This window comes from Triticum dicoccoides, chromosome 7B, assembly GCF_002162155.2.
Source record: "Triticum dicoccoides isolate Atlit2015 ecotype Zavitan chromosome 7B, WEW_v2.0, whole genome shotgun sequence".
In the NCBI taxonomy this organism is placed as follows: Eukaryota; Viridiplantae; Streptophyta; class Magnoliopsida; order Poales; family Poaceae; genus Triticum; species Triticum dicoccoides.
The window spans coordinates 13,084,194-13,089,733 of NC_041393.1; positions in this window are offsets into that span (position 1 = coordinate 13,084,194).

Sequence of the window (5,540 nt, forward strand, 5' to 3'; positions counted from 1 at the left end):
TGCGGTGGAGGGCTTGGGGTTTGATTTGATGGGTTTAGAGGGGGGGGGGTGTTGGGGTATTTATATTGGGGTGGGGAGGGGGTTTCTTGGGGTAGGGGACAAGAAATAGAGTAGGAATAGGAAAACAAAACAAAGGAAAAGAGGCTAAGAATCCTACTAGGATTCGGCCTTGGAGGATTCCTCCTGGGAATCGGTAGTGGAGGCGGCGGCTGGCGCCTGCCTAGCGCTGGCGCGCGTGACGAGGAAGCTGGGGCCTGGCCGGCTGGCTGGGCCTTTGGCCCAGGCGGGGCGCTGCTATTTTTTTTAAAAAAAAGATCGGTTTCGCGCGCAGAAAAAACACAGAAAAGAAAATCTAAACGGGCTCCAAAAAATCTAAAGTAAATTTTCCCCGACTCCTAAAAATGAGCCGAACAAAATGAACTTTTCTCCGGGCCTAAAATGCAATTGTCGAAAACGCGCATTTTTCCCTATCCAAATAAAATGCAAACAAAACTCCGGCAAAAACAAAATTTGACTGATTCATTAAATCTTCATTTTTCCTCAATTTTGGGAAAGTCATATTATTCCCTCTCTTATATTTTTGATATCGGAAAAATTATTGAAGGTGAAATAAATAAATCAAATGATCCTCTTTTCAAATTCGAGAAAACTCTCAAATATGAAAATGACGAAATCTCTAACTCTCTCCGAGGGTCCTTGAGTTGCGTAAAATTTCTAGGATCAACCAAAATGCAAGAATATATGATATGCATGATGATCTAGTGTATAACATTCCAAATTGAAAATTTGGGATGTTACAAACCTACCCCCCTTCAGGTGAATCTCGCCCTCGAGATTCGGGTTGGCTAGAAAATAGGTGAGGGTGGTCTTTGAGCAAATCTTCTTCTCTTTCCCAGGTGGCTTCATCTTCTGAGTGATGGTTCCACCGGGTTGAAAACAACTGGGTTCTAGCAAGTTGAAACTAGGTCAAATTTTACCGGGGCAAAAACTTGTTTAATTTAATTAGACGGAACGGCGGTTTCGAGACGAAACTCCAGGCATTTGAATCACCTGATCCCGATAAACGAGCGAGAAGAAAGACTAGAACGAAGATAGGATCTTAGATCACGATCGCGGAATAAATCCGACGAAAAGAAAGAGATGAACGGTTAAACGAACGGACGTCGTTAACCGAGAAAATCGGTGATCACGTTCGTTGAGACGAACGGTCCGGCGAACGGTCCAAAGGCAACTAAATCGGAAAAGAAAATGAATCCGATCTCGGGTTTCGGAGAAGAAAACCGAAACGAAAAACCGATCTAGAAAACGAATCAGAAGACAAGAAAAAAATCGGAACGATTAGAAGAAAACGATCCGAGGAAAAGAGACGCGGGGCAACCTCCGGCGAGGGGCTCCGGCGGCGTGGCGTAGGGCGGCGGCGGCGTGGGCAAGGTGCAGCGGCGGTGTGAGCACAAGGGCGGCAGCGCGGGTGTGGGGTGGCGCAGCGGCGATGTAGGGCGCGGGATGGGGTGCGGTGGAGGGCTTGGGTTTGATTTCATGGGTTTAGAGGGGGGGGGGTTGTTGGGGTATTTATATTGGGGAGGGGAGGGGGTTTCTTGGGGTAGGGGATAAGAAATAGAGTAGGAATAGGAAAATGAAACAAAGGAAAAGAGGCTAAGAATCCTACTAGGATTCGGCCTAGGAGGATTCCTCCTGGGAATCGGTAGTGGAGGCGGCGGCTGGCGCCTGCCTAGCGCTGGCGCGCGCGACGGGGAGGCTGGGGCCTGGCTGGCTGGCTGGGCCTTTGGCCCAGGCGGGGCGCTACTCTTTTTTTTAAATCGGTTTCGCGCGCTGAAAAAACACAGAAAAGAAAATCGAAACGGGCTCCAAAAAATCTAAAGTAAATTTTCCCCGACTCCTAAAAATGCAATTGTCGAAATGCAATTGTCGAAAACGCGCATTTTTCCCTATCCAAATAAAATGCAAACAAAACTCCGGCAAAAACAAAATTTGACTTATTCATTAAATCTTCATTTTTCCTCAATTTTGGGAAAGTCATATTATTCCCTCTCTTATATTTTTGATAACGGAAAAATTATTGAAGATGAAATAAATAAATCAAATGATCCTCTTTTCAAATTCGAGAAAACTCTCAAATATGAAAATGACGAAATCTCCAACTCTCTCCGAGGGTCCTTGAGTTGCGTAAAATTTCTAGGATCAACCAAAATGCAAGAAAATATGATATGCATGATGATCTAGTGTATAACATTCCAAATTGAAAAGTTGGGATGTTACACCAGGGTAGCCTAGAGTGCTCGAGAGGGGCTGCCAAATAACATGACTAGTTTAGGGTTAGCAAGGGGATCAAAGGACATGGTGGTTAGGTCAGGGGCTCATGTTCACAATGTAAACTTGAAATCATGCCAAATCTGGCCATGCACACAGGGTGTTTGACAAAATGCCAAAGGCATCTAGGCAACTCTTGGGGTGGCCAAATTCTCCAGATCAGGGTCTCTTTAGTTGAAAGAGAGGGTGGTGAGGTTAGTTTGATAAAATCAGAAACTTGTTAGAGTAAGTTTTGCCAAACTTCAGTTTTGGACAGAACGGAAAAGGCATGGTTGCATGCACTAAACATCCTCCAGTGGGTCCACTCTTCTGGACCTAAGGGTTTTCTAGCATGGGCTATAAGCAGGAGAAAGCTCAAGAGTACTAGAGCAAATTTAACTAGGGTTGCAGTAGAAAAAGCCAATCTGGACCAGAAAGCAAAAGAGGTTGATTCACTCAAATTTTTCAAAGAACATAAAAGGGTTTTTGCATAAAGTATAATAATATACTTCCATTAACATCCCAAAATTTTGGTGGAGGCTTTAAAGAAATATTTAATTAGGTTGGAGTGTAAAAATGCTCACTGGACCAGATTTTAAAACTAAGTGTAGAGCTCAAAATATTAAGTGAATGAATTATATTTTTCCATAAAAGTGATTCAAAAACATCACATGACATCTCCAAATTTTTGTTGGAATTTTAGATAAATATATCAAGAGTTTGCAGTGCAAATTGGGTCCTGAAACTTTTTTAAAAAATCATTTCAAGGAATAAATCTCAGGGAGAATTAGTTATGCAATTAAATCCACTTTTAATAGAAATGTTTTACTTGAGGGAGAAAACAAGTCCAGTAATATATTTGGAAACCTTCACTTGGGATGAAACTCCATAAAAATCCAAGAAAGGATGGTACTGAAATCAAAGAAAGCCCAGAAAAATGAAAAGTTTAATTTTCCTAGAAAAATTTTAATTAGTAAAACAAGGTTAAAATTTTGGCGTGTCACAACACTACCCCCCTTAAGAAAAATCCCGTCCTCGAGATTTGTTAAAAGTTGTCTTAAGAAAATATATGCAATAAAATGTGGCTACAGTGAGAGGGTACTAAGTGGTGTAAAACCATAGTGTGGAACACTGGCGCTGCGTGGAAAAATCTACGGTTAGGGGGAAAACGAGAGATTTCTACGTTGGATATAGTAAATTTGGAATAAATTCTAAATTTAAAATACGCTGGTCGTACCCGAGAGCACAGTGCTCTCCCTGGCCGACAGGTGGACCTGGGGCCCACTGTCAGCCTCTTCTTCTTCCTCTTGCTCTCTCTTCTTCCTCTCTCCCGCGCGCTTTGTTGCGCGTTCTCCATCGGGGACGTCTTGCGCGTAGGGCATCTAGGCCGTACCTGCGGTAGTGCGCGGCGTGCTAGCTGCCAGTGCAGCATGCACTCACCTCGCGGGCCAGCATGCTGTCGGCACTGCTCGCGGATTCACCTCCGAACACCGGCGATCGGGCGACGAGCGGCGCTGGTGGACTTCGCCCACCGTACACCGAGCTCGAGCTATAAAACGGCCGAGGTGTTCCTCTCTTCTTCCTCACATCTGGCCTCGCTTCTCCTTCTTCCTCCTCCATTTCCGTTTACAGAGGCTCGGTTGAGGCTCTAATGGCGGAGGCGATGCCGGACTGGTACGTGATCCTGGTGTGCGGAGGGCTGGCGGCATTGCTGGGGCTCTCCGTGCTCCTGTGTCCGATGATCCTCGATGATCGCCGTGATGCTGCCGCTCGAGTGGTGGCTCTCCGCGGTGGCGGTGATCACGAGGAGTAGGTGTGGTGTCGGGTGCTAACGGTCATCGGTGTGCGAGAGGTAACTTGTACCCGGATGAATATCCACCAATCTCTCCTTCAGAGACTATGGTGGGTTAGGGGGATGATTAGCCAGATGCAACATGGTTACGTGGTGTTGCAAGTAGTGTATGTGTTCGACTGATTGTGGTTGTGAGTCTGTTGCCGTGGTGCTGCGTGAATAAAGATCCATGTCGTGCGGAGATATGTGCCGTAGCAACTCAGGGAAAAGAAATCTCACTCCAGGATTTTTCGCGAGAGAAAATTAGTTAATCAAAATTTATAGCAGCAAAAGTTACTCAATAATTGAAACCAAAAATTTAACTCACCGCACAAGATTTAGTGAAACACGCATGAGTTACAACACTTAACTAAATGCAGGGATAAAAGAACATAGCGGTGACGTCTAGAATGAAAACAGCAATTGGACGGGGTCCCGAGAAAACGTCTCTGGTATTGGGGCGCACTCTTCTTCTATCGGGGGAAGTGGATTGACCAGTCGATAAACGCGTCTCTCCTAGCCAGGCCTCAGAGGTCTGCCGATGGCGATCTGAGGATTCAAATCAGCAAGGCTCTGGAGATAACCCATCACTCCATGGGTCAAACGCTCTTGAGCGATGACATACTGGACAAGGTTGGCCAGTACTAGGTCTCTCTCAATTCGTCCACCGGGAAAAGATGTCACTTCCCCAGGTGCTGCACGGCTCGCTGGCATAGGGCACCGCGAATGGAAGACGAACAATCGCTTTGTGTGCAGCCACTTCTATGGACATCTGTGGAGTTGGCATAGATTTCCCCAGGGAGAATACTTCCGTTGGGTCTTGATTAGAGTCTACGGAAGGGATGTGCACTACTGCCCAATATTTTGAGGCGGATGAGGTGATCCTCGACTTGAGCAACTCGTACTGGGGTGGCTGGGTAGAACCTATGGTACTGCAGGTAAAGTCCCACAATATTTTAACAAAGCTACCCGGCGTTGCATCTGGGGTTCTCAGATAAATGCTAGGGCTCGGCATGGCAAGAAATGGTTGTGAGGGTTGCGCACAAGATGAGGGGTACTCGGCAAGGTCACAAGGTGGTTACTTATATAGCCTCCGGGCTGGGTTATTCACCGCGATGAGGGGCACTAGCTTGCTGGTTCTACTCTCATGGGGGTCGGTGTCAAAGCCACAGATACACACATATCCCAAAAGTGACGTGTTACTGTGGGTGCCATTGGGGTTGGTTTTGGTAGCTACGCCCGGAATTAAAATGCAGCCGTACACCAACGCACTCATGCATGGCCACTATTCAAAATAGGGATGCACAAGCAGGTAGCATTCCAATATGGCGACACATGATCACACAATTACAGGGCGTGGGGCATACTATGACTCGGCACTACTCGAGTGACTTAGTCTACT